The sequence below is a fragment of the Takifugu flavidus genome, chromosome 17 (genome assembly GCF_003711565.1).
Source record: "Takifugu flavidus isolate HTHZ2018 chromosome 17, ASM371156v2, whole genome shotgun sequence".
In the NCBI taxonomy this organism is placed as follows: Eukaryota; Metazoa; Chordata; class Actinopteri; order Tetraodontiformes; family Tetraodontidae; genus Takifugu; species Takifugu flavidus.
The window spans coordinates 1,796,848-1,809,013 of record NC_079536.1 but is presented as its reverse complement, the minus strand read 5'-3'; the positions used below and the strand labels follow the sequence as shown (position 1 = coordinate 1,809,013).

The window sequence follows — 12,166 nt, the reverse complement described above, 5'->3', positions numbered from 1 at the left end:
CAGATCGTTTCTTTTGTTTACACGCGATTATGATTTCGCCGTCTTATCGTCAGGAGATAAGAAGGCGTGACGACTCGGGCTAACGACGAGCCGCCTTGTCGCGCCTCCGCCGCTGAGGAGGACACTCGCGCGCGGGCATCTGCATTCCGCGGCGTTAGCGGCGCCGCCGGCTGCATTTCTCCGAAAGGTCAACGCTGACGAGGAGCTAATGAATCACACACACATCATTAATTGGATATAATGAGATGGATAAACTGGTGCGGTTCTGTTTACGCTCACCGCTAACGTACATTTCTTTACATTAAACAGGCCCTTTTCAGCATCTGTGCCGCATTAGCGTAGCTGCGGTGTCACGCTAAGGCGAGTAATCCAAACATTTTTTTGTTTGACAGCCTGTGTCGACATATTTACTTTAATTTCAGCTACTAATTTAGCGCACGGACACTTCGAGTTAAGCTTTGCGTCGTCATTAGCTAAGCATTTCCACAAACGTGTCTTAGCAGACGTTAAATATGCTAGCTGTTTCCATACGTGGCAGCAAGAGACTCGTTGAAGTTAGCATTCTTAGCATTCTAGCTACCATTTTGTGTGTTTTTCTGTTGTATTTTATTATATATCATATTAAAATTAAATTCTAACCTACTAATCATGCTACACGCTACATGTGAACACAAATGTAGATCACAGCTGTGTAAGCTGTGCGGATGAAGCCGCTGGATGAAGCAAATATAAGCTGCATTACTTTGATTACAGCTAAACCGACAGTTTACAACGCGGCCGTTAATCAGATTTCCTCTAACCTACAAACAGAGCTGGACCTTGTTAGCAGCTCCTAGCACGAGTGAGGAGAACGTTTGGTCTGGCTGGGGGGGGAGGCTGTTGCTAATGTTTAAAAGCTAACCGAAAATTGAGTAAAAACCAGTCTGATGGATGTTTGTAGAAAAACTACTTTTTAACAAATTGAAATCCTTGAACGGTTTTTGGTTTCGCTAGCATTTTTTGCTAGCCTGTTCCAATCTATGTGCCCCCCCCCAAAGTATGTAAAGCGCCTACCCGATTCTGTCGCTTTATTGCTTCATTTCAACCATTTTAATTTTAATTTTTTTAACATTTTGAAGCCAACAGTTAGCATGATGTTTGTAGCATCAGGAAAGAGAATACACTTCTGTCTCTTAGCTTGTCCGTTTTTGTGGTGGTGACACTAAAAGTTTAAACCAGCTAATGTAAAAATAAATAAATAAAATAAAGTCAGATTTGATATTTTATCATCCAAAATCAGCACATGTCCGTAAAAACCCTCTTCCCCTAAATGACGCGACCTCTGGTCGCTCCTGACAACAGATGATTGGCGCTTTAATAAAGCCGTAATAAAGGTGTGAACTGGTTTATTCGGGACTTTTAAAGTGGGACACCGCCCGGCTCGGACCCCCACCGGAACCCTCCGCTCGTCCCTTTTGTTTGGGCTGTTTTTTTGCTGCGCCAGGGACGCTGGATGCAGCCAATGGGAGGGTTGAGTCCCCTCAGCCTCTCTGCCTCCCTGACATCCACCAGCTCAGAGCTGAGGCGTCGCGACTCAGGCGCGCAGCTCAGGCGGAGCACGAGGCTGCGGAGGACGGATACGGTCGCCGCGGAGGACCGGAGCAACCCCCCCGCATCGGGTCGTCCGAGGATCAACTTGATTACCAGGTGAGATCGGCGTCGGAAAGTGGTGCGGACGCTGTTCGTGGCTGGCGGCGGTGGCTCGGCGCCGCGCACGACTTCGCCGTGCGTAAGAGTTGCCTCCATCTCCGCCGGGGACGCGCGAAAACGCCGCAAGAGCGGAGGGAAAATCGATCTCGCGCAGTTATTGGAAGTTATTCGATGCGACTTGGCGCTGCGTGTGGCGCTGTTGGATGTGGGGGGGGGGGGCATTTTGCTGTCAACTTTTGTCAAACGGCTTCTGTGCGTCGGCCTCGTGCATGCGCCGATGTGCGCGCTGTGGAAACAGGAGGCATCAAACTGCGCCAGGCGCAAAGATTCGCCGCGGCGCGGCGCGTTGACGGCGCATCACGCGCCTTTGCGCGGTTTCTGCGCCACCGACGCGTCCCTCCGCGTCCCCCCGGGTCCCTCCGCGTCCCCCCGGGTCCCTCCGCGTCCTCCCGGGTCCCCCCGGGTCCAGCTCTTTTGTCCCCTCTCTCTCCCCGTCGAAGGTCCCTTTTTACGCCCGCGGCTGATTCTCGGGATGCGGATCCCTGCAGTTGGGACAGCGCGCTGCGGAAGACGCAGCGTCCAAGTCGTGGACACCTGGACGTGACGCGGGTTCTCGGGGACAACATGTCCTCCAGAGTTATTGTTCCCAAACGGTGCCGGGAATTTTACTAGGGCGGGTTTATACTGCAGAACAAGCGGAGAAAATTAACTTCTCCAGCACAGTGAGAGTGTGTGTGTGTGTGTGTGTGTGTGTGTGTGTGTGTGTGTGTGTGTGTGTGTGTGTGCGTGCGTGTGCGTGTGTGTGTGTGTGAGAGACACTTAAATGCTGATGGGGAAGTTTCTGTCCCTCTCTCTGGTAAAGCTGCCCAGAGGTGACGGAGAACTTCTCAGTAGCACCACTGGAATTCTCCGTCAGGTGAGGATGGATCAGGATCAGGATCAGGATCGGGAGGGGGGGGGGGCTTCTGTGGTTCCGCCTGCCCCGCTTCGCCACTGCGGGCGGCGGGAACCCGGTCCAGGTTCTACTGCTGGTTTTGAAGTTCAGAGATCAAAGGGACCAAGTGGAATCTGTGGCTGATCAAAGACCCGCAGAAACACGGCAGGTGTTGAATATTTAAAGCTCCTGCAAATAGACTTCCTGTGTGTGTGTGCGTGTGTGTGTGCGTGTGTGTGTGTGTGCGTGTGTGTGCGGAGGTGTGTTCCAGAGCTAATGTGACATACGGGGGAACAGACGCATCAGAGTCATCCACCTTTTTAATCCAGGCCTCCGCGCTCCGTTCCCATCTCCGACCGTGGTCGAGCGACGGCCGCGGCCTCCACGCCGCCGCGGGGCGGGCGACCGCCACCCCGTCACGACCCCAGCTGATTGCGTTATTCGTGCTCCAGATGGGCGACGCCGGCTTGACACGTCTTGCTCAGCAACTGCAGCTCATAAAACCGGGTCCCAGCGGCCCCGGGAGCCGTCTGCGTCCACGGCGAATCCCTGTGGGAACGTCTGCGGCCTTCTCCCGCTCTCGTGGAAGAGAGACACAGAAACACAGAGAGAGAGAGAGAGAGAGAGAGCACCCCTGGGTATTGTAGTTCACGAGATGCACCTTGATTCTTGAGTGCATTAGTCACGCTCTGTGTGATGTGATAATAAATCACGCCGTTGTTTGTGCTGCGAGTGCTCGGGGATTCCTCCGACGACGTTCCGGAGCCAAATATTTATCTGGAGCCGTCGGCCAACTGGCGTCTCTCCTCTTTTCTGTTCTTTGGCAGATGCGTCCGAGCGTCGGCCGTCAAACGCGCCGCGGCAGTCGGAGAGGCTCAGTTTGATTGGACGCAGGTCACACGCTTGTGTGTGTGTGTGTGTGTGTGTGTGTGTGTGTGCGTGTGTGTGTGTTTGGGGGGGGTCACATGATGTTTTTTTCTTAAAACCAGCTGATTGTGTGTGCAGCCGTTATGCTCACTTATCAGTTTGCAATCATGTTTGGTCACGCCTCCATAATTGTACATCCATCATCCCCCCCCCCCCCCACACACACACACACACACACCCATCACCCCCCCCCCCCCACCCCCCACCCGCTGCTGCGTCACAACTTCATCTTTTACGTCTGGAGGCTCCTTGTGACCATTAGAGTGAATTTCCTGTGGGCAACAATGGAGAACAAACGACTGCTCCTCGTTAATGAGGCGCGTTCCCTTCGGAGGCGCCTATTTCTGGAGCAGCTGCAACCTCAGCCGCAGAGAGACTGAGGCCCCTCCCACCGCCGGCGGGAGACGACTCCGGGTCCTCCTCTGAGCCCGCCGTCGGTGGGATGGACCTCTCTGCAGGGCCGCCACGGGCACGGATTGAAACTTCCATAACTGAGATTCGGTGGTTGTTCCTGGACTGGTTGCCAGACATTCTGAGAGCCGTACGGTGGCCTGGAAGGGTCAGGAAGCGAGGATGGAACCAGAACGGCGTGTATCCACGCACCACCGGGCTGGGGGGGTGGGGTGGAGACTGGGAGACAACATCCAAAATTCCTTTTTTATTTTGGGTGAGCGGAATGAGCAGAGGTCGTCTATACAGGAGAGGTGGAATCGATTTCCTGCCCCCTCGTGTGCAGCGTTAGGGTTGGGATTGGATTTGGGATTAAATCTCTATATCGAGTCCCTGCGTGTGTGTTGGGAGTGTGTGTGTGTGTGTGTTGGGGGTAATCACCTAATAGTAGAAGTTGCAGATCCAGATTTCTATCGGGAAAGAATCAGCTGGAGGTCGGAATTTCTGCCAGCAGCGCGATCAAACTGGGGAACGCGGAGGTTAAAACCGTCGCTAATGAAGCCCAGGTTGCGGATCTCCGTGGATTTATGGGGACGTTTTTGGTCGACGGACGCGCGGTGACGGAGCTCCGCCTCCAGGGCCAGCAGCTTCTCACCAGCGCCCCCTGTCGGAGCCCCGCGGAGCTCCAAGCGCTCATCCAATTTATGAAGCCGTTCCTCTGCCGAGGGAAAGAAAATCCTTGTTGTGTCGTAGGAATCAGGTGGATGAGGGCGAGCGTGCACGGCGGACGGACGTGCGCTGCTCCAATCTTAACCTCCCGCCCCTCAGATTCCTGTCCGTACAAAGCCCAGAGGCTTAACTCCGGCTGCAGTAAGTGGACTGAGGAACGCTAAACACTGTCTGGGGAAGGCTGCGGAACATGACAGCCAGTTAATAAGAAGACGGGTGAGTGCATGAAGAGGGGGGGGCAACATTGTCTAACTTTTCCAAAAGCAGAGGGAGGATTTGATCGGGACTGACGGGACGGGGGGAGGATAATATTGACTCTGGGATGACGAGAGGGTAATGGGAGATCAGAGAGCCCAGCCGCTGGACAAGGAGCATTAGCGCCTGACTGGAATACAATGAAGACAGAAAGAGGAGAGAGAGAGAGGGGGGGGATAATGCTGCTTCCTTTACTCCTGCAGGGCATCCGCAGCCAGAACTGTCAGCTCCAGGCACTCGCTAAATGACCCCCTCCTAAGCCCCGCCCCCAAGACGCCGCTAACAGTAAGCCATAGGTGGCGGCTGTTTAATTACACGCGAGACTTCGTTTGGGGCCATTTCGGGGCCTCTTACTGCATCCTGAGGTGCGTTGTCGCGCGATTTTTTTATTTTTTTTTGGTGGGGGGGGGGCACGTCAGGTTTTCCCGGCAGCGCCGGAATCAGAGTGATGTGATTCCTGTCTAACAGCCTGCAGGAGGAAGGATCCAGGTTATTGCAGATGACATGTAACACCTCCTGCCAGCGGGCATCGCTGCTGCGGGGGCCCCAGGGAGGCTGTTGTCTGGGTGGCGCCGGCACACTCGCACACCTGTCACCCTCCGCCGGCCCCTCCCCCGCTGGATAATGCTCTCTCGCCTGGGCTGTGAATGATATCTGGCCTCCATTGTGCGGCTGTTTTCTCCGCTGAGCTATTGTCCCTCGGAACGCCTTTGTGGCTCGGCTTATTTTGCAGAGGTACAATGCGCGAGCTGTTGGCGGCGCTGCGGATGAAGGCGCAAACACGCCGGTAAAGGTCCCCGTTTGCTGTCGCTCCCACGAGCGAGAGACGAGACGTTCCCGCCATTGTTCTGCTGCTCCCCGGAACATGGGGGGGGGGGGCTTTGTGTGCAGGAGAAACGGGAAGACCTTCCCTCAAACTACCTGTCCAGTCAAAGTCTCCCTCCGGGGTCCCTGCGTGTTTGCACTGCGGCGCGGCACGTGCGCTCACAGTGCACGGCTGTAACAGGCTGAGTACAGCAGGCCGGGGGGGGGGGGGGACCTGCTCCCTTTGAGAGAAGGTCACTCTTTGAGAAACCCAACAGCTGCACGCTGACAACGTGACACGTTCCGGGTCTCGCAGGCCTCCAATTACTGTTTGACGCCACTGTCCATCAGGGACGAACGGGCCCGGGACCCGCGGGGGAACCTCCACGTCGCCGGAACCCGCCTCCTCTGCTGAGAGGATGAGTCCGATCCAACGGGGGCGGAGCCGACTTGGGTTGCCGTTCGCCCTGGAGGACGACGCGGGAGAGCTTCGTTCTTAGTTGGAAAAGATGCCGGGGGAATTTCTTTGAAATGGAAAAATTTCATTAAACATTCCATTTGTATTAATTATATTGTTGCTCTTGTTAGCATCGGAGCGCCGAGAAGCGGCGGCGGCGGCTCCGCCGGCGGTCTCAGGCAGCACTGGAAGCACTAATATTGGAGGCAACCATCCATGCCTGAGGCGCACGGACACGGCTCAGCACGTCACGGAATAACCGAGAACGGCTTTATTCTGCAGCAGCGTTGGTTCCTGGGAGACGTCAGTCGCTCACTTCCTCCCCACCAGATTCAATTAATCAGCCTTAATTCAATCTGATGGTTGGACTTCCCAGCTCAAAGACCCCTAAGTGGATTTTAAGAGAGCCAGAGTCCGCTAGCGTTCAGTCCCTCCTGATGGGGTCGAAGGGCTGTTTGTCCAGCCGTGATTGAGCGACACGCCCGGGGTCAAAGGTCAGGAAGCTGTTGTTTTACAGCACGGACAGAGATGTTGACGGGGCCGTGCGGCGTGCGCGGGCGCCCACTCCTGCGTTTCCGTGGCGTTTGTGACATTTTGGATGCGGATTTTTATGTTGGAACAAGCCAACACAAATACGTGAGGGCGCACGAGAAGATTGACCTGTACATTCAGCTGCGGCCTCATCACCCCGCTCTCCAAACACAAAGGAGCAACGGCGTGCGTGCGTGTGTGTGTGTGTGTGTGTGTGTGTGTGTGCGTGTGTGTGTGCGGACACTCACAGAATCCCGTGTCAGAGCTCAGCCTGCAGCAGCAGACACTTGTGAAACGCTGCGGATCTCCGCGCTCTCATAAATAATGGACATCGGTGAAGCATCTGTCAACTTCTCTGTCAACCCTGTTCCAGATGGGAGTCAGGCAGGCCATGACGGAGCAGCGTGTTCCACACACATAACAACCCCCCCTTCCTGGGTGTCTCGTGCCCCCGCCGCCCTGTTTACATCAGCACGCTGACACGCTCCCTCGCCATCGTCGGCGTGCGGCTGCTGGCTCGGTTCACCGCGACCAGGACGGACCCGCGGGAGTTTTGAAATAAATGAAAGGGAAGGTGGGTTTGGGCCATACTGGGGGAGTCAGGAGGAAGCAGCTTTAAAGACGCACAACAACCACAACTCGGGGGGGGGGCGTGTTCCAGGAGACGGTCTGCAGACCTTCATTCGTCTCCATTTCTGTCCGGACTGGCTTCGTAACGGCTCTGTGTAAATACGAGCGATTCCCCAAAGCCGCCTGAGTAAACGCAGCAGCAGCTCCTCGCTCAGGCATAAACAAACGCACCTTCTGCGGCGGCAGGATTGACGGCGGCGGCGCTCCCCCAAACACTCTCCGGGCGTTCTTCTTCCTAAAGAACACAACCTTGACACCAGGCCCTCGGGACTCTGGCGAGTGTCAGCCGCCGGCCCCAGGACGACCTGAGACGAGCAGGACTCTCGGAGACGGGTCGTCCCGCAGCTGCTGGGTGGCGGCGACTGGACGCCTGCTTTATGGACCGAAGCGCCGTCTTCCAGCCTCGTCCTGACGGAGGATTCAGATCATAAAGCAGCTTCATGATTTGCAATAAGCAGAGTGGGGGGGGCAGTGAAGGTGTAAATCAATGAAGCTGTTCCTTTTCTTCTCCTTTTTTTCCAGCCTGACTTTTGGCAGACTCCGTACCACTCTCCTCTTCTGCCCCCCCCCCAGTAATGGAAAAGCTGGCACGCTGTAGCGAAGCAGAGTGAGCGGCTGTATTCGTAAACAGCCTCCGCAATCATTGGAGAGCCAGGCTTTTATTTGGTGTGCAAGGTATTTAATGCAGACTCGGGGTTGGGGGGTCTGGAGGAGCTAATGAACGGCCGCGGAATGAGGGGCACTTAATTCCAGTCTGGGAGCGGGAGCAGCGGGAGCGGTGGGAGCAGCGGGGTCCATTTTGTTGGGCCTCTTCATAAGAACGCTTTTGTCTTCAGGCTTTCTTTCCACGGAAAACAAACGCCGTCGGCCGGAATTTTAATGCAAATTTGCTGCACACAAACGCTGCAGAGATGTGGACCACACAACCTTCGTTGGAGTGGGGGGGGGGGCTGGGCCCCACTGGGCTTTTCCTCCAGTTGAGACGTTCCAAGGGCCCGTCAAGAGAGAAGGGCCGAGTTAAAAACACTCAGCTGTTGAATCATGGTGAAATTTCCATCCCTCGCTCCAAATCGATCGCGCGAGTCCTCGCTCTCCGATATCCGTGGTCACCTTGGCAGTAAAGCACGGCATTGCCTCTTTAATGCCGCGCGATTTCTTTCTGGAAGCAGTCGGGAGAGGAAGGAAAAGAAATGTATCTGCTGACCTCAAACACAACGAATTGACGGCCGGGGATAATGAAAGACCGTGCGCGCGCACGTGCGCCACATATTAGATATGATTTTTCCAGGTCCGTGGGCAAGATGAGTTTCCAGATGTCCACCCGTGACATTGTGTTGAATTATTTTCCGCCTGTTTAACGGCGGCTGGCCTCTGTGGATGTGTTAATGCAGTATTGATTGTTTATCTGCTGTTGTGCTGTTGCCGAGTGGGAAGCACTGTGGGAGACAGGCGGGAGACGGGAGGGGGAATTCAATTGGGGACAAGCGGAGGGGGTTGAGATAACGCACGCTACCTTCTTTTGACTAGCGAGTGCTGACTGACAATCTGGGGGGTGGGGGGGGGGGAGGGGGGGGGGTACAATGTGGCCAAACCTATCCTATTATCTGCCAATATTCCAGGTGTGGGATGGGGAACAGAAGCTGGAGTGGGAATGCAGGGTGGCTCGGAACGCTTCAGTCTCTTCCGCCGTTGTGATCTTCCCTGTGTCCACCTGCAGGTCCCGGAGTCCATATGGCTGACAACAGGGGCCCTCGGTGGCCCGTGCCCAGGCCCTGTTGTTGGGCCAACGTGCGTCCTCTCCCAGAGGAGCTCTATCCTTCCAAATAAGCTGGAAGGCTGGAAAGGCAGCAAAGTTCAAGGGACGCTCCAGTGGTGCGCCAGCACACTCAGTGTTTTGGCAGAGCCGGAGCATCAAATGGTAACACGGATCAATCGTGTTCTTTGTCGCTGTAGTCGTCCAGGAGTGGCAGGGAAAAAAAGAAAAACAGAGTGCTCATTTCAGTGACAAGGCCAGTCCCTCCGGGATAACTAGAAAGGTAAATAAGCAGGAGCCACAGCTAAGGTCACGGAAGATCAGGGCTGTCTGTTGTTTATCTCAGAGGACGCCTGAGTCCCCTCTGTAACGACTGAAGCCAGACCAAAAATGGAAATGCACTATAGCCAATGAAGCAACAACCTTTCAGGAGCTCCGGGGATGGAATATGCATTCAGGCAAACAGCTCCTCTCCTTTATTCATCACGTTTATTCATCACGTTTATTCATCACGTTTATTCTTTGATTCAGCTCACTGTAAATCAATTATAACAAAATGGGGAGGAGGAAACCTTGAGCAGAACCTATTGGTTTGGATCGGGAGGAAAGAGGAGAGGTGAGGAGAGGAGAGGAGAGGAGAGGAGAGGAGAGGAGAGGAGAGGAGAGGAGAGGAGAGGAGAGGAGGAGAGAGGAGGAGGAGAGGAGAGGAGGAGGGGAGGAGAGGAGAGGAGGGGAGGAAGGAGGAGAGGAAAGGAGGAGAGTGAGGAGAGGAGAGGAGGGGGGAGAGTGAGGAGAGGAGAGGAGAGGAGAGGAGAGGAGAGGAGAGGAGAGGAGAGGAGAGAGGAGGGGAGAGGAGAGGAGAGGAGAGGAGGAGGAGGAGAGGAAGGAGGAGAGGAAAGGAGGAGAGGAAAGGAGGAGAGTGAGGAGAGGAGAGGAGGGGGGAGAGTGAGGAGAGGAGAGGAGAGGAGAGGAGAGGAGAGGAGAGGAGAGGAGAGGAGAGAGGAGGGGAGAGGAGAGGAGAGGAGAGGAGAGGAGAGGAGAGGAGAGGAGAGGAGAGGAGAGAGGAGAGGAGAGGAGGGGAGGAGAGTAAGGAGAGGAGAGGAGAGGAGAGGAGGGGGGAGAGTGAGGAGAGGAGAGGAGGGGAGAGGAGAGGAGAGGAGAGGAGAGGAGAGGAGAGGAGAGGAGAGGAGAGGAGAGGAGAGGAGAGGAGGGGAGGAGAGGAGAGGCATATTCATACCTAGCTCATCCTAAAGCCAGGATGCTCCAGGTGCTGTCCAGGGTCACAGTGGTGTTTTGGTGTGATAGAACTGGTCAGAACTGGTCAGAACTGGTCAGACTCCTCATGTTTTACTGTTTATACTGGTGTTTTAGCGCCTGTGAAGCCTCCACTATTAATAATGTAAAAACAGGTGCTCCCAGTGTCGCGGCGTTGTTTTATGGTGGGCTCGGAGGAAAGGTCATTACTCTTAGTTGAGGGGGAGAAACACATTTTCTCCACACCAGCCTTTTATTAGGGCCATATTTCAGGTGTGTGATGTCTTTGTTTTAGCGCCGTGTATTATTTAGTGTTGTTTTCGTTGCCTCGCCGCTGACCCGCTGTTACTGTCGATATATGCCTGGATGGAAATGTGCCTCCACGTCGCTCCCTTTCATGTAATTGTCCCAACGGGGAGGCTGAGCCAGACATGGCAACGCAACTCCTTTGCTGATTTTCAATTCACGGCACCAAATTCAACCTTTACGCCGCCCAATCAATGAATTTCCCTCCACGGACGAACTTTTCATTTAAAAAAGACGACGGCTGAGGTGAGATTCCAAAGAGCATTATTGATATTGGAATAATAGCCTTTAATGAGCAGCTTTAATGTGAGCGTTAGTCCCTGCATTGATGCCGTTCTGGCCTTTCGCCCCCAACTGTTCGCAGCTGAAATGCAAAGAAAACAGACGCTCGTGCTCGACTGCACAAACGCTCGGGAGCCAACGCTGATTTGCATGGAGACCATAGCTACCAGTGTGTTCCCACAAAGACCTCAGTAGGGAAAGCAGGAAGCTGGCAGACGCCCCCCCCCCCCCCCGTGCCCCTTCTGCCCCTCCCCCCAACGACCTTGTCAGTCTCTCAGAAGAGAGTGGTGATGGACCACACGGCAGCTTCTCATGAATGCTCGGCAGAGCCACCAAGGACATCTCATCTGCGAATATACCGCTAAACTATTATTCATCTGTTCCTCGTGTGTGAGTTTGTCTCGTACCCGGTGATCCGCCTACCGTTGTGGGCTGATCACATCTGTTCGGCATCGGGATACCGGGTGTTATTAATCTTCACTGGAAGACATTTAGTGGAATCAAACCTCCATTTATTAGCCCCAAGCGCGGGATTGGAGAGCTGGCGAGGGGAGATAATGACTTAAAGCTCCCATTTAGTCAATTAATTGGGAGAGGGGAATCAGAAAAGGCTCGCCGAAATGTGAGCGTCTGTTGTTTACGATGGCATAGTTCAAAACCATATTTCCGGACTGGAAAGTCATTATCTGGCACCAGGGCTGGAACAAAGCGAAGCCGCCTCAACACTCTGAGAGAATCTGGACAGACTTAAGAGAGAAGGGACCCTTTAAAATAATGTGCCGGGAGTGTTCGCCGCTGCTGTTCGATAGTAAACACGGCCATAAACGCTGCTGCGCACTCCTGGAAGCCCATCATTTTTTTTTGTTCAAGTGACAGCAGAGGGAGAAGAAAAGGGGAGTTAGCTGGAAGATAGAGCTGTGTGCACAGAGCTGGCAACCCGCAATTTAATCCAGACTGTGGAGACGTAAAAATTAAGTGCACTTGAGGAAGAGTTACTTTAGAACCCTCTGCAGGTTCTAAAAGGAGACGAGGCCAACTGGGCTGAGTGATGGCAGAGGTGGAAATAACTAGAAAAGAGAAGGTAGACGTCTGTGGGGTTTCAGCCATGTGTTGATCGTCCTGGTGGCGGTAGACATTTACGCCGCCACATCTGACTGGAATCAGCCTCTAGGCTCCATATTTGAACTCATGAGGCTTGCGTGGCTGCAATTTGAACAAGGTGTCG

At 54.4% G+C, this 12,166-nt stretch overlaps 1 protein-coding gene across 1 annotated transcript in view; it reads left to right on the top strand.

The window, feature by feature from the left end:
- The first annotated feature begins 1,478 nt into the window (after positions 1-1,478).
- LOC130513690 (cadherin-6-like) overlaps positions 1,479-12,166 on the top strand; it is a 32,376-nt gene continuing 21,688 nt past the window's right edge. Inside the window, exon 1 of the mRNA XM_057012606.1 lies at positions 1,479-1,686. The gene's annotated coding sequence lies outside the window, so the exon portion shown is untranslated. The remainder of the gene's footprint in view (positions 1,687-12,166) is intronic.